Source organism: Rhinatrema bivittatum, chromosome 7 (assembly GCF_901001135.1).
Source record: "Rhinatrema bivittatum chromosome 7, aRhiBiv1.1, whole genome shotgun sequence".
NCBI lineage: Eukaryota > Metazoa > Chordata > Amphibia > Gymnophiona > Rhinatrematidae > Rhinatrema > Rhinatrema bivittatum.
This window is the reverse complement of record NC_042621.1, coordinates 58,993,720-59,016,277: the sequence shown is the minus strand read 5'-3', so window position 1 is coordinate 59,016,277 and position 22,558 is coordinate 58,993,720. Positions and strand designations below refer to the sequence as shown.

The 22,558-nt window shown below is 43.5% G+C and overlaps 1 long non-coding RNA gene across 1 annotated transcript in view; it reads left to right on the top strand.

Annotated features, from left to right (window-relative positions):
• The first annotated feature begins 6,608 nt into the window (after positions 1-6,608).
• Positions 6,609-22,558, top strand: part of LOC115095072 — a 215,490-nt gene continuing 199,540 nt past the window's right edge. The window contains exon 1 of the long non-coding RNA XR_003857685.1: positions 6,609-6,752. This is a non-coding gene — a long non-coding RNA (uncharacterized LOC115095072). The remainder of the gene's footprint in view (positions 6,753-22,558) is intronic.

Here is a 22,558-nt window from a genome sequence, read left to right as displayed (position 1 = left end):
GTAAGGACCTACGGGTCCCCTCCATCAGCAGGTGGAGTGGGCTGAAGCTAGAGGCCACTGGAGCTTCACCTATACCAGCCCTCATTCTCATTGGGTTGAGCTTTTGGGTGCTGGGGCCAGCAGGACTTAGGTGGGCCTCGAGGTTAGTTAGAGATGAGAAGTGATTCAGCCCAGAGACAGCAGCTGATAGATGGCATAGTCCTACCCTGGATTGGATTCGGTACTGGAACTCAGGCACCAAAGGAACAATGAGTAACTGGAGGTGCTCAAGCAAAGAAAGGCCTAAGCCTTGTAAGTCCACGTCCAGATGATAGGTGAGAGAAGGCGTCACTGATTGGCTAGGATCAGAGCCGGCGGTAAGTGGAAGTCGTGGCAAGCAACGTAGAACTCTGGACACAGAGAGTTTTGTAGAGTAGTCGTTCAAGGCAATGGTCAGGGCACGAAGAAGGCAGGCATAGTCAATCAAGGCACTGGTCAGGGCATGAAGAAGACTGGCGTAGTCAATCAAGGCAATGGTCAGGGCACGGACAAGGCAGGTGTAGTCAGACATAGCAGAGGTCAGGACGCAGAGAAGTACAAGAGTAGTCAGGCATAGCGGAGGTCCGGGGCTGGAGAGAAGCTGAAGAGTAATCGGGTGTAGTGGAGGTCCGAGTTTGGAGAGAAGCTGAAGAGTAGTTGGGCGAGGCAGAGGTCCGGGGCTGGAGAGAAGCTGAAGAATAGTCAGGCGTAGAGGTGGTCAAATCCAAAGAGTCAGTCCAACACATAGACGAAACAGGAACAAGGAAGACAGGAACCGGGAACCACAGGAATCAGGAACACAAAGAAGAGACAATTCTAGGATCAGCAATGAGTACGAGGAGACCTGTTGCAAAGGCAATGCTATGGAGTGAGGCCTGAGCTTTTATATGCTGAAGAGTCTGACATCAGCATCCGGGTCCGCGGCCAGGAAGAGGTGCAGCACCGATGGCGGCATCTTTCTGCGGGCCACGCTAAGAGGCCCGATGGACAGGGACATCTTGGCTGGCAACACTGGGTAGTGTGGCAGGGCCGGAGGCACTGGAGGGAACCTGAGGTCGGAGCTGGCGGCCCACCGCCGCTAGTGAAGAGGAGCCAGGAGCTGGAGTCCATCTGAAAAGGTAAGAGGGCTATGCCACGGGGCTGCCGTGGGTGTTATGCTTGCTGCCCACGGCGCGGCCCTCTCACATCTCTACACAAGCTTCAGGCTCCAGCTCCTCATCGCTGGTGGCGATGGGCCGCCAGTCTCGACCTCGGACTTCCACCAGCACCTCTGGCCCTGCTCTACTTCCTGGGACCTCCAGCCAGGATGTATTCATCTGTCTGGCCTCTCCGCGGGTTTCGTGGAGAGACTCTGCCGGCAGCACTGCGCCCCTCCCTATGCACGCGCGCACCAGTGAAACCTTTGAAGGGCCCGTGGCGGGAAGCTGGCTGTGGACCTGTATGTTGACATCAGTTCCCTCAACATATAAAAGCTCAGGCAGGGCTCCTCAGCATTGCCCTTGCAACAGGTCGCCTTGGTCTCCTGTTCCAGTTTCTGAGTTCTAGTTGCCTTGCGCTTGTCTTGTTCCTGTGATTCCTGGTCTTGTTCCTTGTGTTCGTCTTGTCTGTCTACTGGATCGACTACCTGGTTCTGACCTCTGCTACGCCTGACCTTGCCTGCCATCTCCAAGCCTGACCTCTGCTACACCTGACCTTGCCTGCCTTCTCCAAGCCTGACCTCTGCTACGTCTGACCAGGCCTGCCTTCTCCGTGCCATGACCATTGCTACATCTGACCACACCTGCCTTCTCCATGCTTTGACCATTGCTACGAATGACTTTGGCTCAGACCTTCTTGAGTCCAGAGTTCCATGTTGCTTGCTACACCTTCCAAGCGCCGCCAGCTTCCATTCAAGCTTGAGATTGATGCCTCTGTCCCTATCCTCTGGACAAGGACTATTAAGGCTTTGGCCTTCCTTTGGTCAGGCACCTTCAGTTCTTTCTTGTCCCTTGGTGCTTGAGTTCCTGTTCCATATCCCGTCCAGGATAGGACCACGCCACCTGCTGTCTCTGGGCTGAACCATCTCCTACCTGTTCTCAACCTTGAGGCCCACCTAAGTCCTGCCGGCCCTAGCACCCCTTCGGGTGCTAGGGCCGGCAGGACTTAGGTGGGCCACGTTCCCCATCGGCAGGACTTAGGTGGGCCACGTTCCCCATCGCTCAACCCGAGGGGAACGTGGGCTGGTATAGGTGAAGCTTCAGTGGCCTCCAGCTTCAGCCCACTCCACCTGCTGATGGCGGGGACCTATAGGCCCTCGCCTACGGGTTGCATCAACCCCACCTCAGCCCAAGGATCCATCTTCTATGCAACAGCGGGTGCACGCGTAACATCTGATTTGAGTGGCAAAGGATTTCCTAATACTGCCACCCTTTCCTGATGCCAATGCTAGCAAGTGGTGTTTTTGTATTTGATGCTGCATACCAGCATTTGTCAGATTCCCCAATACCTTCTCTTGACTGATGGCCTTATTATAGTGAATACACGGAGAAAAGTACAGGTTCTCCCTCACTTTACAGTGACCAAGGATATCTTGTGTGATCTCTTCTTTGCATCCTCGAAAGCTGTTGCTGGCACTGGAGTTGAAGTTGAGGGTTGATCATGAGGTAAAAGGACAGGAGCATCGCTCATGCTCTCTACCAGCACTGCTTGCGCTTCCCAGTGTTGCTCTCAACACTGTCATCATCTTCCTCCCCTAACTTCTAAGGCTAAGATTCTATTGACTGTGGAGAAAACATGTTCTGGGTGCATAAATCATATTTTATGTATGCTCAGCATATCCTCTGCACATATTTTTGGGTTAGCATGCACTTTTAGCATTAGCATCCCATTAGCTTACTGCATCGAGATTAACTCAATTTTTACCTCCTGAATAAAGAAAATGTGAGCTAAAATGTATCCTACATTTTTTACTCACATTTTAATACTTTGGGCCCTTTGAATTTAGACAAATGCACAGTTCAGTCATCATCTTGCCTCTCGGAAATTAAACATTAAACAACTACTCAGCCCGTGAAAATAATACACTGAATTAGACCTGTTTTGCTGCATTTCTTCTTAATAGAACAGTAGTGGCCAACTTTGGTCCTCAAGAGCCACCTAGCTTTTAGGTCACACCCAATGAATATTCATCCAATATATCTGTATGCAATATGACCTCCTGTTCTTAAGTAGGAGGTAAGCCAATCCTATTGTTTTAGCTCTATGAACAGGCCTGGATTTCCCATTTGGCAAAGAAGGCAGCTGCCTAAGGGTTACTCAGCTCCTCTTATATAAGAGGTACTTAACCAGAACATCAGCTCCCCATCAGACTCACCCCTCTTAAAAGCACAGGAGCTCACAAAGCAGTAATATTTAAGGTGCTGTAAACTAGAGCTGCTGCATGCCCCGGTGCCATTAAGGGGGTGGTTCTGAGGGGGTGCTGCTATGTTTGTGACAGAGGAGGCCACACACCTTCACCCTTTCAGCAGGGTGTATGTTTGAAGGAAGGAACCCCCCCCCCCCCCACCCTTCCCCTGCCACTTTTGCATCCTTGGAAGGGACCTCACCCTACGCCTGCATTCTTGGAGGGGGTTTCCTAACCCTTCCTTGCCCCATCCACGGTTTCTGTGCCTAAGAGAGTTTAAAAGCTAAATTTGGCTCCCATTATGAAAAATATCAATGAGAATGCCAGATTGAAACCTGGGAAACAAAGAATGAAATACCAAGACTAGATCCCCCTGTATTTTATTACCTAGAACTAAGATTGTCAGTGGTCACCCTAATTTAAACTCAAGCAGATTGTTCAAGGCCTTTATTATGAAGTAACATCATTTGGCTATACCATTTCACTTCTGCAATGAGTAATTATGCAATTTTGTGGATTAGAGTAGATGTTGACAGTCAAGTTTATTCCACAATTCTGCACCTAACGTGAACTACTTACTTGATCCTCCTTAACTCCACGTTCAGACTTTGCTGAAGTTATTATCAAGGGTGTAAACTATTCTCCTTCTACACGACAGAGCATTTTGGGCCTGATGACCCTGGCCCTCTTCATACTCAGCCTGTCTCCTTCCAATTGTTTCATCAGCTGCGTGCCTGTCGACTCACACCTGACAAGTGACAAGTCTCAGGCTCCTGCTGACTAGATAATCAAAGTCTTGTCAGAGTTGTCAATACCCTGCAGATAGGACCAGGACAAAGAAAGCAAAAGGATTTTCACAGAAACCCACTGCCTGCTCAAAAATACTGTCGAGAGCTCTTTCAAAAGTCGCCTGTTTTGCTTCAAAAACATTAATTATTGCTGGCTCAGGAGAACAGCATATGCATGAAATAATAAGGAACACGAAATGGCTTTGTACATGCTTATTTATTTAAACAGTATTTGAAGACTGATTTAAATATGTGTGCGTGTTCCACAAAGAAGACCTTTCGACTAACACAAAATTAGAAGCATAAGTAGAAATGTTAATGCTGACAGCTTATATCTTTAAATAATAATGATTTGGGTTTGTGTATTATTAGAAAAGGGCCAGAAAGGTTCCTCTTTTAGCAATGAAGCTAAGATATGCAATACTGCAGAAAGAGTAGAAGCATGTTAATTAATTTATTTGTTTAAATAAATGTATCTGCACTCATGCAAACAATGTTCCAGGCAGAGTACAATAAAACATGCAAATATTCACATAAAATAGGCCGAAAAACAATATATAAAATCCACAACAATCAGTACAAAGACAACCTGCTTCACTCTGCCCAGAAAAATAATACTGCTTCAGTTAAGACACTTTTGCATCAAATGAGAAGTGATCTAAGAATGCTGACTGGTCAACAGATTGGCAAATAAGATGAAGGGGCCTATGCAATAAACTCACATATACGATAAGGCTCTTTTACATGTGCTAAAAGTAGCATGCTGTGGCAGTAAGAGCTTGGGAGATAATTTTAAAAGGAGTTAAGCATGAAAATGTAACATATTATCATAGCAAGCCATTTACGCGTGTATAGCGCACCTACATATGTATAACCTATGGACAGTTCAATGGCATATATTGTAGCAATTTTCAAAAGCTCACGTACACAAGTAAAGTGCATTTTACTCGTGTAACGAGGGTTCACAGGTTGCAGGTTATGCAAAATATGGCAGCAAAGTTGATTTATGGATGCCCTGGAAAGGTCAGTGCTGCTCCCTTATTGAGGCAGTTGCATTGGCTTCCAGTTCAGCAAAGAGTACAATTTAAGACTATGAATTTAATGTTTAAAGCATCTAAAGGCCAGGGAGCAAAGCAGCAGTTGGTAGAAATTTCTCTCCGTATCAGAAGGAGGTATCATGAAGGGCAATCAAGAAGCGGTTTTTCTCTGTTACAGGACCAGGAGTGTGGAACTCAGCACTAAAAAAGTTGTACATGTAGTTAAATTACCTGCTGTTCCAGAAAAGGGTGAAATCTTGGCATTTTCCCCATATAGATTTGATTGTAATAGGTTTTATTGTTTTAATGATTTTATAGATTTATTTTTTTGTATTTGAAAATTATGTAATTTTTTTTTTTAAGATTTGTTTTACTCTCATGCTTTTGATATGTTGTACACTGCACCAATCAGGTTTTCTCTGCATTAGTGGTCTGTAAGAATGAATGAATAAATAAGCAAATATATAAATAAATAGATGCTTTTTAAAATCGGGCCCTTTTTAAGCATGCTAAAACAGTCTGGAGATGTTAGTGGAAGCACGCTAAAATGATCATATACATATTATGTAAATGAAAGAACATCTTATGAAAAAAAGGCTTTTACATGTGCATGGAAAATAGTTTCATATGCTCTCTTCCACATGCTATTTACAAGGAGCCCGACAACACTGAACCTGCTTCAGAGCAGGTGCTAACTTTTTACTAAGGATGTGTATTGTTTAAACTGAATTTCCATTCTGAACCAAATGAGTCCTTTTTTTTTTTTTTTAGTTTTATAAATGCCTCTCATAAAAAAATGGCAATTTTTTTATTTTTCATTTTGGCAAATAGCACACGCATGCTAGTTGCCGAAATGAAAAAAATAATATGAAAACAAAACAAAATTTGGCCAAAAAAATGGACAAATGAATAAACTGAACTGAAAATACTTTGCTTGTGTTTCCCCATTTTCTACCTTGTGCGTTATTTTCCTGGTTGAGCTGCTGGCAGGCATTGTAACTGAAAGGTGAAGGACATGTGTAAGAGATGGTACTGAGGAATAACACGATTTCTCCCACCTTTTGAAAGCAAAAAGACACCACTACTTGGATGTCATTGTCCTATTTTTCCATATGGCTGCTCCTACATGGCATGGATGCCATTGGAAGTGTTGCGTGTGCTTCCATGGATGGCCTGCTCAGTGCTGCTGATGCTTGTAAGGATTGGTGACAGGGAGCTGTTTGTGTATGTGTGAAATGTGTTTGCTGGTGGACAGTGATGGTCAATCCTGTTATTACTGTGGTGGATCTGTCCAATGACAATAGCAGGCATTAAGAGATTTCTGCACTAGCAATTGTCTGGGCTAATACGTGCAAATCTTTCTTTACAGCTTTGAAACCCTCACAGACGGTGGCATTGTGCCACCTCTGCCCCACAACACCAAGTGATCAAATTGGCAATCAGCATCAGGGATGTCAGATTCTTCATGGATCTTGAGATGACTTTTTATCACCCTTCAAAACTCTCCTGATTGGACGTCATTTGAGGGTAAGGATCATGTATCACAGGTATGTGAACATCATGTGGAATGAAACCATCTCCTGCCTGCTCCAATTCCTTTTTCTTCTGTGGCAACTGTGGGATCATCTGCCATGCTCTTTGTGCCTCTGAGAATTCAGCAAAGGATAACATTTAGAAAGGACTAAGCTGTATTCATTTTGGTGCTATTAGGAAAATGAGGATCCTCTACAGCAAGGCCTTTATCCTGTTACTCCCCAGCCCTACATTCTGTTACTTTTTAACCTAAAAGATCCAGACTGCAATTGGTTCCACTCTCTCCAAAATTCCCAGTGCTCCTACACCACCAAGTCTGCCCAAAACTTCTCCACCCACTAAGCTTGTAAGTTCCTACAGGCTCCATAGATGGATTAAGCCCTATTGCACAAGCCTACAAAGGAATGATACTAGACCCTAAGCGACTGTTGGCTTTCCCCTTTGTTCTAGTTTAAAAGCTGCTCTATCCCCTTTTTAAAGATTAGCGCCAGCAGCTTGGTTCTACCCTGGTGAAGATGGAGTCCATCCCTTCGGAAAAGACTCTCCCTTCCCCCAGAGGTTCCCCAGTTCCTTACAAAACTGAATTCCTCTTCCTTGCACCATCGTCTCATCTACACATTGAGACTCTGGAGCTCTGCCTGCCTCTGGAGACCTGCATGTGGAACGGAGCATTTCAGAGAATGCTACCCTGGAGGTTCTGGATTTAAGTTGTCTACCTAAGAGCCTAAATTTGGTTTCCAGAACCTCTCTCCCACATTTTCTTATGTCATCGTTGCCCACATGTACCACGACATCTGGCTCCTCCCCAGAACTGACTAAAATCCTATCTAGATGATGCGAAAGGTCTGCCACCTTTGCACCAGGTAGGCATGTTACCAGGCGATCCTCACGCCCACCAGCTACCCATATGTCTACATTCCTAATAATCAAATAATCAACTACGATGGCCAACCTAACATTTCCCTCCTGGGCAGTAGCCCTATGAGACATCCTCGGTGCGAGAGGACAATGCACCACTTGGAGAGCTACAGGATCATTTTCTGCTGAACCAGGTTGATGCTTTCCGATCATGAGACCTTACTCATCCAAGGCAGCACCAGGGCTACCAGAATGGAGTTGGGACTTAGCTACTGTGTCCCTGAAGGTCTCAACTATATTCCTCTCTGTCTGCTTCAGCCCCTCCAGAGATCATTCCCTGAAAGACAGGAGCTCTTTGCATCAGATGCACATGCACAATTTCTCATTGGTGGGTAAAAACATCATACATGTGACACTCGATGCAGAAGACTGTCTTTTATGGGGTTCTGTTCTTCTTACGATCATCTCTTTAGTGCTGTGAGTTGGGCTTCCTTTCATACCAATTTGAAATTAAGACGAGAAGACATGAGTAAAAAAGGACTGGTCATGCTCAGTTTAGCACACCTGCACTATCTATGAGGCTTCCCTCTGCTAATAAATATGCACTCACTAATGGTAATAATTGACCTCATGTCTATAAACAGGTGTTAGCCATTGAACTCTGCTGCTATATAGAGCGTAGGTGGTGGAGTTGTGGCTAATATATAGTGAAGAACAAGAGAGAGAGAAAGTAAATAAAGCAGGAGAGAAAGAGAGAGGAGCAAGAGACAGACGAACAAGTGCAGGAGACAGGGAAACAAAAAAGAGAACTGGAGAAGGATGGAGGATTTCTAACAGATGCACAGCTAGAGAAGTAGACTAGCGAGACCCTGGGCTCAAAAGGAGGACACGAACAGTAAAGCAGAGCATAGAGACTGCTATGGCCATACATGTTCAGATGCAGGACCACCCCACACAGGGCCTGCCAGAGGAAGAGATAATCCACAGGTACTAGCTGAACTCAAAGATCATTAGGGTCCTATATGAGGATAAAATCTGACATGGAGCCTCATACGTTCAGAGGTCATATCATATGAGGACTTGTCAAATTCTTGAGCTTATTACATTTTCTTGCAAACTGCAGTGGCTGTAGTTGATGGAACAGAACAGAGCCCTTTCTCCAGATGCTTCCACACACGACTGACCCTGCACAGATAAGTTGGGATGTATACTTAATAACCCAATCAGAAGCAACAATTGCAGAACATCAGAAAGAATTTTATGATACTACCAGCCCTACTTAACATGAAGGATACAATAGTGGTGCATGCAGATGCATATAATGGGGTAAGTATCATATTCAACCACATGCAAGCTATTCTATTACACCACTTCCTGAAAGAGAAGACGTATACCAAAATGGGAAAGCCTTTCATTCATTGAAGGTGCAAGGGTACATTCAAATTCTAAATGTGGTGGCCATGTGTCTGGGGTACTGGTAGGACAGTTTTTTTTCCTGCAACCCTTCACCCTCTCCCAGCAATTTGAGGAAAGCTGGGAGGATGCATTTTGATGTATGGCAGCTAATTGTGCTACCAATCTGCCAGTCTTGCAAGATCCTCCTGCAATTAATCACAATCTGTATTTGATTGAATAATTTTAAGTCATCTGCAAATTTGATCACCTCACTCATCATATCCCTTTCCAGAACATTTATAAATAGATTGAAAAGCACTGATCCTAGTACAGATCCCTGAGGAACTCTACTGTTTTCCTTTTTCCACTGAGAAAACTGACCATTTGCAATCCATGAAAGGACATCGCCTCCATCCCATTACTTTTTAGTTTTCGTAGAAGCCTTTCATAAGGCTTCTACCTTTATATATTTATTCATTTTTTAATATTTATTCATAATATGTATATTTATATTTTTGTATATTTATATTTTTTGTATATTTATTCATAAGGCTTCCACCTTTGTATATTTATAACTTTTGTATAGTTATTACACGTATCTCAAATATGGTTCTATTTTTGTTTTACTGTTATGTAAACTTCTGCATGTATTTCAATGATAGTTCTTTAAGTATTTTATTGTAAAGCTTGTTGCTGCATTACTGTTCCTTGTAAACCAAGGTGATGTTCTGAACATGCCGCGGCATACAAAAACCTCTAAATAAAATAAATAAATAAATAAATAAGGGACTTTCTCAAATGTCATCTGAAAATCCAAATACACCATGTCTACCAGGTTTATAATTTTTTTAATTTATATTTTTATTGAATTTAACTTCATTTATCAATGAAAAAAAACCCAAACATATTGGAATACAAAATAACATAAATCCATAATAACTATAATATTACTATATTCCAATAATCTAGTCCCCATTATAAACTTTGGGAAGCTTACAAAGAAAAACTCAGAGATACTAAACAAAGAAAGCATATATAAATGCAATAATGGGGAGAAGATTATATATTATTACCACTTATTCCTCTTATTTAGCAGTCTTAATCACTTACTTCTTATCTAAAAGAAATGTCTCTAGATGGTGGGATCTTGAAATATAAATGTATTCTTCTGAAATGTTACCAGACACTTTCAGGGGAATTTAAGGAAAAGGTTGTCCCCAAAGCAACTACTGGAGCACCAAATTTTTATCTTGCTTAAGAAAAAAAGATACCAAGAGCAAAGTCCTGGTGGATATATCTTCTATAGAGGCCTCTAGGAAGGAGGTCAAATTAGTACTATCTTCCTGCAAGATGTCCAGTTCATTATCACGGCCCTCCCCTCTCCTCCTTGAAAGTGGAATATAATATATTTTAGAAATCAATGTTTTCTTATCTAAAGGAACAGACAAAACTTCACCAATATAGTTTTTAAACAATTCCAAAGCCAATAGTAGCTTAGAAGTTGGGAAGTTTAAGAAACAAAGATTTTTTATCCTCATATCATTTTGCACATTTTCAAGTTGTTTCTGTATTAACAAGCTATCCTTTATTAAAAAAAATTTTTTTAAAAAGTACCAGATAGTTGCACAATGGAAATTTGGGTAGTTAAAGATGCTATTATAGTATCTTAAGTTATCTAGTCGCATTCCATGATTTTCAAGAACAGTTCTAATTTCAGCCGTAAAATTTCCAAACTGAGACATTGAATGAGGGTCATGTTTTCAGGTTTAGCTGATTCAAAACTTGAACATTCTATCTGGAGTGATCCAGCTGGCACAGGACCTGTTCCAGAAATATTACTCACAGTTTGTGCTCCTGGGATCTTCCTAAGATCATCTTGCTGATTGGAGTGGTATTTACTCACAGATCCAGATTGTTAACTGAAGTTAGCGAACTAACTTCAGAAGATACTGAGGCCAACTGAGGAAGCTAGTCCTGGTCTGGACTATCCGAGGGTCCCGAAGAAAAAGAAATATCTGGTAGAGAATTACGAGGCAAACCAAGTAGGAATCCATAAGGCCTTTCACCAAGGTCGAGCCCAGCATTGATTAATTATTTTAGCTTTCCTTTTCCTTCTCATTGATCTTAAAATGATTACCTTCCAAAATCTCAATAAGGAATGTGCCCTTTTGGTGCGCAGCTTCGGCAGCTTGCTGGCAGCTGTGCGCCACTGCCTCTCAGCTATTATGGGCTTACCAGGTACCAATTGAAATCACAAGGCTTGGGAGATAAACACAAGGTGTCAGGACCCACAAACTCGCTGTCCTCTGGCTGAGCCCTCCTGCAAACAGGAGGTAGATCTTCCTGCAGTGCTCCCCCATCCACATGTTTATTTATCCCTTCAAAATAATGTAGCAGATTTGTGAAGCAAGACTTCCCTTGGGTAAATCCATGCTGGCTATGTCTTTCAATATGTTTTGTGATTTTGTTCTTTAGAATAGTTTCCACTATTTTTCCCAACACTGAATTCAGGATCACTAGTCTATAGTTTCCCAGATCACCCCTGGAGCCCTTTTTAAATATCAGGGTTATATTGGCCAGTTTTCAGGTACAATGGACAATTTGAATGATAGGTTACAAATTTTTACTAATAAATCTGAGATTTCATTTTTGTGGTCTTTCAGAACCATGGGCTGTATATCTTCCAGTCCAGCTGATTTGATAGTTTTTAGTTTGTCAATCTGGCCTACTACATCTTCCAGGTTCACCATGATTTGGTTCAGTTCATCTGAATCATCATCCTTAAAAACCACCTCTGGAACCAGTATCTACCCAATATCCTCATTAGGTTCCTCTCTATCCCCAACTCTATTCAACATATACATTTTACCGCTTTGCCAACTCCTCACTAATCTAAACCTTACTCATTACATATATGCAGATGATGTTCAGATCTTATTACCTATCACGGAATCCCTCTCCAAAACCTTGGAATACTGGAACTCCTGTCTTCAATCCATAAACAACCTTCTAAAAGTCCTTCACCTGATCCTGAACACCAAGAAGACCGAGACCCTCCTCATTACCCAAGAAGGAAAATTCCCATTGCACAACACTCACCCTGCCAACCTACCAGGATTCTCCGCCCAAGTCAGAAACCTAGGAGTCATCTTGGACAGTCAACTGACCTGCAAAAGCTTCATCAACTCCACCACCAAGGACTGCTTTTTTAAACTCCAAGTCTTAAAACGTCTGAGACCTCTCCTCCACTTCCAGGACTTCAGAACAGATCTCCAAGCCATCATATTTTCAAAGCTAGACTATTGCAATTCTCTCCTCGCCGGCCTCCCAGCTAATACCATCAAACCATTACAGATGCTTCAAAACGCTTCAGCAAGGATTCTGACAAAGTCCAACAAAAGAGACCACATAACACCCATCTTGCGGAACCTGCACTGGCTCCCAATCAAATTCAGAATCTCCTACAAAGTTCTAACGATCATCCATAAAGCCATCCACAATATCTCCCCCCTGGATCTTAAGTTCCCATTTCGACCGCACATGCCATCCAGACCAGTGAGATCAACTTACAGAGACACCCTGCTGGCCCACCCCATTAAATCCACTTTAAGGAAGAGAGCTCTCTCCACGGCAGGACCATTGCAATGGAACTCCCTCCCTCCAGAGCTCAGACTAGAACAATGCCCAAACAAGAAAAAATTAAAGACTTGGTTGTTTAGCGAAGCCTTTGCCCAACCCAGATGACCTTTCGGGCTCATGTCAGGCGGCGTGGTTAGTTGATCCACATCACTAACAAGCCGCTGCTAAGGACGGACATGCCATCAAATGTTTTTCAGCTTTAAGACTCTAACCAAGTTATCTACCCGTTATCCCCATTTGTTGGTTCCAAGTTTTGATATCCCTGTTCAATGTAATGCATCCTTGTGCAAATGGTTATTGTTAGAATGTAAACCGAGGTGATTTGTAACTTGTTTACAAGAATATCGGTATATAAAAGTGCCAAATAAATAAATAAATAAATTAGTAAACACAGAAGGAAAGAATTAATTTAGTCTTTCTGTGATGGCCTTATCTTCCCTAAGAGCATTTTTAACCCTTCGATTGTCTAACTGTCCCGCCGACTCCCTCACAGATTTCCTGCTTCATATATATTTTCAAAAGGTTTATTATGCATTTTTGCCTCTACGGCCACTTCATTTCAAATTTTTTCTTAGATTGTCTTATCAATGTTTTACATTTAACTTGACTATACGTATGCTTTTTCGTATTTTCTTCAGATGTATCCTCCTTCCAATTTTTGAAGGACTTTTTTTTGACTAAAATAGTCTTTCCCCTCTCATTTTAACCATGCCGGCTATTGCCTTTTTTAATGCATGGAATACATCTGGACTGCACTTCTAAGATGGTACATTTGGACTGCACTTCTAAGATGGTATTTTAAAAAAATGTCCATGCCTGTGGTATACTCGTAACCTTTGCAGCTGTATTTTTCAGTTTTTTCCTATTTTTCTCATTTTATCAGTTTCTCTTTTGAAAGTTTAGTGCTAGAGATGTATATTTACATATTGTTCCCCCTCCAGTCATTAGCTTGAATTTGATCATGTGATGATCACTATGGCTAAGTGGCCCCACCTCCGATATCTCTCTCACAGTGTCTCACTAATAATTAGATCTAAAATAGCGCCCTCTCTTGTTGGTTCCTGAACCAATTGCTCCATGAAGCAATTATTTATCCCAATCTGAAAATGTACCTATCATGTCCTGATTTTATATTTATCCAATCAATTATGGGGAAATTGTAATCTCCCATTATTACAGCACTGCCAAATTGGTTAGCTTCCATGATTTCTCTTAGCATTTCTTCATTCTGTCTCATCATTTTGGCCAGGTGGACAGTAGTATGCCCCTATCACTATACTCTTACCCAAAACACATGGGATTTCTACCCATAAAGATTCTACTGTGCATTCCTGTCTCTTGTATGATCTTTTTCCTGTTGGACTCTATGTCCTTCCAGATATAAAGTGCCTCCCCCCCCCACCAAGTTGATCCTTCCTATCATTGCGATATAATTTGTACCATAGTATAGCACTGTTCCATTGGTTATCCTACTTCCACCAGGTCTCTGAGATGCCAATTATTTCTACATGTAGTTGGTATTTTATGTGCAGAAAACATAATTTGTTCACAAAAACATGTTTTCTGTGCATAAAATATGATTTATGCACCCAAAAATTGCTCTTTGTGAAGAAAGCAACTTTTGTGTGCATAAATCATATTTTTCTGTGCACCGCAAGCCTTTTCTTTGTGACTGTTTCCTGGTTTGTGTGCATTTTTTAAATACTAATGCATAAGCAAACTATCAGCTTACTGTACTGAGGAGTTAAACAAAATTAATTTGTGCATTAAAAAACTGTGTGCTGAATTTCAGCACATATTTTTCACATTCATCTAATTACATCAGCCCCAAGGTCTGTTTCTTTTGTTTCTTCAGTTTATTAGACATAAGGTTCTATTGGCAGAATGTGGAAGGAAACATTATCTGAATGTGTTAGCGTGTTTTCCATTGAACACGGGGCTCATGCTGTTCTAAATAGGGTAAGCCCAGAACAAGTGGAAAGAGTGGCGCATAAATGAGGTCAAAAGATAGCACCTCATGATACTCTTGCGCTATAGTTACAACATGAAATTCACTATCTAAGGCCATTGGACCTGATGACAAGTAGGATTTATCGACTGTATTGTTTTAATTTCAGGGGAAACTGCCTGTATTAGTCTTTTACTCAAAGCAGTAGGAGCATGAAAGCCACAGAGAAGGGGGAAGTCCATCTCCTATGTCGACCCTCCAGTCCCTTCCCCCCAGGGAGGTGGCAGGCAAGCAGCCCCCTTGCCCATGACATTGGCAAGCCACTATGGAGCAGATAGGGTGGGTTTCCACATCACTATCCCAGGATTAGATGCAAGCAGTGGTATTATGATGCCTCATGGAAATGATTTCCCTTGATCAACCCTATCCTAGTGGGCACACCTAGCCAAGCAGATTTTCAGGATATCCACAATGAATATGCATGAGATGCACTGCTTCCATTGTATGCAAATCTATCTCATGCATATTCATTGTGGATATCTTGAGAAGCTGACTGGCTAAGTGTGCTCCAAAGGCTGGGTTGAGAAGCACTGCCCTAGATGACCAGCCCCTGCAGGTGGTGGAGAACGTGGGATTTTAAGTGGCTGCTGCACCTCTTTGCCGCCGGTTACAAAGTTCCCTCCAGGGCAACATTTAGTAGACAGGTGATCCACAACCTGTACATTTAGTGCCATGGTTAGAGTAGGACCCAAAAAACAGCAGGGTAGGCGATCCAGTGAAACCGTAGGTAAGCAACAAACAAAGGGATGCCACAAGAGTGTCTTTCTCAAATTTTAATCAAGGAGACGTAAAAATTATTGCCCGACTCTGGCCGAGTTTCGCCACATGTGGTGGCTGCCTCAGGGGCTGAATAATCTGAAAACAATGTTCAAGCGATGGTCTGGATAGAGTCAACAATAAAAATTCATCTGTATTGGAATAAATGAAGGTCAGATCTCATGAATACGCCAACAGTGTACGTCTCCTCATCCAGAGGAGACGTACACTGTTGGCGTATTCATGAGATCTGACCTTCATTTATTCCAATACAGATGAATTTTTATTGTTGACTCTATCCAGACCATCGCTTGAACATTGTTTTCAGATTATTCAGCCCCTGAGGCAGCCACCACATGTGGCGAAACTCGGCCAGAGTCGGGCAATAATTTTTACGTCTCCTTGATTGAAATTTGAGAAAGACACTCTTGTGGCATCCCTTTGTTTGTTGCTTACCTATGGTTAGAGTAGGCACAGCTGGCCAAGGTGGAAGGAAATTCATCCTTTTCACTAGCAACATCTGGACTAGCCTGAATGCTACATAGGTCTACACAGGGAGTTGAAGAATAACTGAGTGGTTAGCGCAGTGGGCTGCAAACCAGCGAAGCCAGGGTTCAAATCCCACTGCCGCTCCTTGTGATATCGGGCAAGATACTTTACCCTGCATTGCCTCAGGTACAAATTTAGATTGTAAGGCCTCTGGAGACAGGGACATACCTACAGCACCTGAATGTAATCTACTTTGAAGGGCTGAAAGGTGGAATATATATAATAATAAAAAAAAAAGTTGTTCTCTCTGATGGCATGCTAGGAGCAACTGGATGAGGCAGAAGCAGGCAGCAGCTCTAAAGGGGCAGACCTGCAATGTACAGGTGAGCTGTATTGCACACTTAAGTGATGGATGAGAGCCATACCTCAGCCCATATTTTAGCAGTGATAAAGGAAATGATGGAGAACAGGTGCCTCAGGCGAGAAACACATGACTGTTGCTAGGTGTTTTAATACAGACAATGGCAATAACATGAGAGAGGCAGTGGAGGGAAGGGGGCCTATGAGGTGATCCTGTGCTTTGCACAGTTACTGACCCTGAAAGTAATAGATGCCCTAGGATTGGAGGCAAAGGGATGTGACAGCTGCTTAGTCCTGAAGAAACTGATAGATAGGTGGAGGAAATAGTGGAGCATCTTCACTGGAGTGTGAAGGTTGGTCAGCAACTGTAGCAGGAATCAGCGGGGGTACCTCTGCACCAGATTATTCAAGAAGTAGGCATCTGGTGGAATTAACCTCTCGGATGCTACAGAGGTTAATAGAGCAACAGATAGCCTTTTGTGAATCTGAGATAGATGTGAATTGCCCCAGGGGACATCATGATTGGATAGACATGACACAGATGTTACAAGTATCAAAACCCTTCAAAGTTGTCCCATAGTTGATATCTTAGAGAAGAGTAGAGGATTTTATGGCAGGAGCAGGGACTTCTTGCAGTTGCAACTGGATAATAGGCTCATACATTTGCTAACCATGCTCTGTGACCCATGGGTGAAAGAAAGAGAGTATCACTTTCTAGTTCAACAGTCTAATTCACTGGAAAGAGATGATGGTGGCTAGAATGCAGGAAAAGGAGTACCAGAGGCAGAGAAGCAGTGGGTTGCAATGGAGAAAAGAGCGCGCGCGTTATACTGTACTGAGTTAAAATAAAAAAAAATAAGGATTGCTTGCAGCTGTCCCAGGAAAAGCAGAGAGAGGAAGCAGTGGGAGGGTGTCCTGCAGCACCCCCCCCCCCCCAACCCCCGGAAAACAACAAGGAAGAGTCGGCAGAGAATGAGAGAGCGTGAGGATGCCAGCAGTCAATTACAGAGAGAGGGGCAGACTGAGCCAGTGGCTGTGGTCTGGTTAAGATGACCAAGCATTTCTTTCTTACCCACCAACCAGTGTGCCTGGTGGATAGGTATTCTCCATGGTAGGGGAACATTATGAGCCCACATCATTCATAGTTATAGCCAAAGCTGGTTGGAAAGTTGGCCTTCATTAAGATATATCTCCCTCTGCTGGATTTCCGTGCGAGTAGAAGGAGGACTTGAGTGCACAGTGACAGTGAAGCATTGCCCGCACTTTTTACCCTTGGGCCCCTTGCTGTGTTGCTGCCAGTCGTGCCATTGGTGCCCGGCCTGCTCACCCCTCCCTGCTCCTCTCTTGGTTATACTGGGGGGTGTTTTGGCCTCAAAACTCAAACATACAAAAAAAGAAAAGAAGAAGCTTGTCCTCCCCTGCCCCACTGGATGCCTTGGGGATCCTGGGGCCGTGTTACTGCTGCTGCTGCGGCCTAGCCCCTTTTCCTGCTACTCTGCCTCTCCCCCGTGCCCCTGCTTCTCTCCTGATTCAGCTCCTTGCTGTGTTGCTGCATCACTATTGCTGACGGCTTGCTCCTCGTGTCCTGCTTATCTCTGCCCCCCCCCCAAAACAAAAAAACAAAAACCTTCAGCAATTTGCTGTGTTGCTGTACCACTGTTATTGCCCGGACTGCTCCCCCCACCCTGACTGTCTCTTTGTTATAATGGAGTGGTTTGGCCACCAAAACAAAAACATTTTAAAAAAATAAAAAAAAAAGAAAATCTTTTTTTCTCACACGTTGCTCTCTCCTGGTTGAGTGCCTTGCTGTGCTGTTCTGCTCCTATTATTGCCCAGCCTGCTACTGTCCCTCTTACGGTGCCTTGGGGAATGCCTGCCATTGTTGATACTGCTTTGACCTTCTCAAAGTGCCTTGGTGTTTTCAGGCCACTCGTTATTACCCTTGCATTCTCTCACGGTGCTCTGGCACATTCTTGCCATGGTTTGGTGCTTCTCTGCGCCTCTCTTGTTGCCTTGAGGGATGTATGCCTCTGTTGTTGGTGCCCTTTACCCCCGTCTCGGTGCTTTGGGGTATTCATGTCCTGCTTTTGCTCCTCTTATAGTGCTTTGAAGCTTTCTTACCACTGCTGGTGCTGCTTTGTTCCTCTCATTATGCCTTGAGGTGTTCATGCCTCTGGACTACTTTGGTCCCGTCACTGAGAGATGGCCGATCTGCAACAAATATACTGTATTTGTTTGACTCATTTCATTTGTTTTGCATTGAAAAGATAGAGACTGAGGATGGGCAGTTCATGCGGGAGCTTCCATAGGAACCAACCCTACTGCCTATGACTCAACACCGCCATTTGGGGAACATTCCAATAATCACACTGCTGTTCCTAGCCAGGCCCGAGATGCCAGACTGAGGGCTTCAACAAATGTAATGTTGTGTCCTGCTATGTCCTCAACACCGTCAGTTAGGTCACACTTCAAAACCCCACTGCTGCTACTGCATAGGGCCAAAAGGCCAAGCCAAGAGCCACAACACACCAATGATGAGTCCTGCTTTGTCCCCAGCACTGCCAGATGGGTTACACATCTGATTCCTCCTGCCATACTTACAAAATCATCACAGGAACTAACATGCACTGACTCAATACACCTGTCTGAAGACTTGTCCCGATCCCCAAAACTGGGACCTGTCTCTCCATGCTGCCTCCCGATTTGTCCCCATCTCTAAAAATAGGGCATGTCACTCCATGCTCCTTCTGACTTCTCGCCATCCACAAAACTGGGCCTTTCACTCCATGCTGCCTCTTGACTTGTTCCTATCCACAAAACTGGGGCCTGCCACTCTATGCTATCTCCTGGCTTGTCACCATCCACCAATCTGGGGCCTGTCACTCCCTGCTGCTTCCTCACTTGTCTACATTGAAAAAACTTCTTGTCTCTTCATGCTGCCTCCTGACTTGTCCCCATTCACCAAATTGGGGTCTGTCTCTGAATACTTCCTTCAGACTTGTTCTCATCTGCCAATCTAGGTTTGTCACTTGCTGGTGCTTTCTGACATGTCCCCATCCACAAAACAGGGGTCTGTCATCCCATGCTGCCTTCTGAATTGTCCCCATCCACAAAACAAGCCTGTAACTCCATGCAGTCTCCTGATGTCCCCATTCACTAGTCTGGGGCCTGTCACTCCTTTCTGTTTCCCAACTTGTCCGCATTCACAGAACTGAAGCCTGTCAATCCATGCTGCCTCCTGACTTGTCCCCATTCACAAAACTGGGGCCTTGTATTCCATTCTGCCTCCTGACGTTCCCAATTACAAAACTGGGGCCTGCCACTCCATGCTGTCTCCTGACTTGTCCCCCATCCACCAATCTGGGACCTGTCATTCCATGCTGCCTCCTGACTTGTCCCCATCTACCAAACTGGAGTCTGACTTAGCTTTGGGGCCTTTCACTCCCAGCTGCTTCCTGAGTTAATCCCAACCACAAAACTGGGACTTCTTACTCCATGCTGCTTCCTGACTTTCATCATCCACAAAACTGGGGCTGATAACTCTATGCTGCCTCCTGACTTGTCCCTATCCACCAAGCTGGGGCCTGTCACTCCATGCTGCCTCCTGATGTCTCCATCCCACCAAACCAGGGTCTGACTCAGTTTACTTCCTCCAGACACGACCCCAAAAACAACACTGGGGCATCAATCTTCCTGCTTATGTTGTTTATTATTATTATATTTTGGCTGTTTTTATTACTTTTTTTGTTATTTTATGATTGTGTATTTTATACTGGAAATGTTTTATGAATGTTTTCTTGTACATCGTCTAGGCCTTTTAGAGTTAGGCGATTCATAATTGTTGAAAAAAATGTAAATTTAAATGTATGTGAATCACACATCTTCAAAGGATACTAATGATGCATTAGAATTAGGGTATCCTGACAGTGAGGTTCCAATAATAAGAAAAGTAGTCCAAGTGCCTGTAATTAAAAACTCATCTGAGCTAAAAAATTCGAACTTATCCCTATCAATTAAAAAGCTGAATGAAAATACAAACAAAAAACACACTTTGAAATGTTTGTATGTTAATGCCAGAAGTCTAAGAAGTAAGATGGGAGAATTAGAATGTATAGCAGTGAATGATGACATAGACTTCATTGGCATCTCAGAGACATGGTGGAAGGAGGGCAACCAATAGGACAGTGCTATACGGGGTACAAATGATATCGCAATGAGAGGAACACCCGGGAAGCGGTGTGGCGCTTTATGTCCGGGATGGAATAGAGTTCAACAGGATAAACATCCTGCATGAGATTAAATGCACAACTGAATCTTTATGGGTAGAAATCCCTTGTGTGTCGGGGAAGGACACACAGACGTATACTACCGTCCACCTGGTCAAGATGGTGAGACTGACAGTGAAATGCTAAGAGAAATTAGGGAAGCTAATCAAATTGATAGTGCGGAAATAATGGGAGATTTCAATTACCCCAATATTGACTGGGTAAATGTATCATCAGTACATGCTAGAGATATAAAGTTCCTGGATGGAAAACATGACATTTTTATGAAGCAATTGGTTCAGGAACCGACAAGAGAGGGAACAATATTAGATCTAATTCTCAGTGGAGCACAGGATTTGGTGAGAGAGGTAACGGTGGTGGGGCCGCTTGGCAATAGTGATCATAATATGATCAAATCAGGGCCGGTGCAAGGGTATTAGGTGCCCTAGGCGAAACGTCAGCTATGCCGCCCCCCCCCCCCCCCCCGCCTCCACACACAATTAACTTACATTGTGCATTAATGAAAATAACGAAGTCTGTATTTATAACAGAACACTTATTTGACATTTTTATGCCATGTAAACCATTGAGATGATTTGTCTTATCGACGGTATAGGAACTCTTTTATAAATAAATAAATAAAAATAAATAAAATAAACATTAACCAAAGCTATACTTGTTGCTCAAACAAAAAAAGCAGACACATCACATAATATTAAATAATTAAAATGGCAGTCAATCAAGAAAAATAAACTTAAAAAGCCATCTTTACTTACCCACTCCAGCAGCTCTCCTACTCCTCTTCCATGCAGGCTGTAGTACACACCAGAAGCAGCAGTAGTGGCTAAGCTATATACTCATGGTCCTCTTCCTTAAGGCCCATATCTCTCACACACACACCATATCAGTCATGCCCCCATGACCAGTTTCTGTCTCTCACACACCAATCATCTCCCAAACAGTCTTTGACACACACACCAGTCACCTTCCTGAACAGTTTCTCTCATGCCATACACACACACACAGGCTTCCCACTCCCGTGTTCCACTTACATATATGGGCTTCTCACTCTCAATCACTTTCTCTTTCTCACACACACTCACCAGTCTCTCACTCCCATGCTTGTTCTCTCCACATGCACAGGCTTCTCATTCCCATAATCACTTTCTTTCTCTCACACACATACACAAACACACACACCAGTCACCTGATCTCTCTCATGCATACATACACACACACAGGCTTCCCACTCCCAAGTTCTCTTTCAGATATACAGGCTTCTCACTCCCATGCTGTATCTCACACACTCCCAGCTTTCTCACTCCCATGCTCACTCTTCACATGCACAGGCTTCTCATTCCCATAATCACTTTCTTTCTCTCTCTCACATACACACAAACACACACCAGTCACCTGTTCTGTCTTACATATACAGGCTTCTCCCTCCCATGCTGTGTCTCACACACACCCAGGTTCTCACTCCCATGCTCACTCTCTTCACATGCACAGACTTCTCATTCCCATAATCACTTTCTCTCTGTTACACACACACACACACCAGTCTCTCTCTCATTTCCATGCTCGCTCTCCACTGCACAGGCTTCTCATTCCCTGAATCACATTCTTTCTCTCATATTCACACACACCAGTCTCTTTCTCTCATACACACCGTCACCTTACTAACCAGTCTCTCTCTCATACATGCACACACACACAGGCTTCCCACTCCCATGCTCTCTCTCACATAATCAGGCTTCTCACTCCCATGCTTTCTTTCACATACACCCCCACAACACCAGGCTTCTTACTCCCATGCTTTCTCACATACCCAGAGTTCTCACTTCCATGCTTTTTCTCTCTTTCACACACACACACACACACACACACACACACACACACATCAGTCACATCCCTGACTGTCTCACACTCTCACACATCAGTCATCTCCTTGAGCAGTCACTTTCATTGTCTCTCACATATACACATACATCAGCTCTCTGACCAGTTTCTCTCAATCACACACACATGCT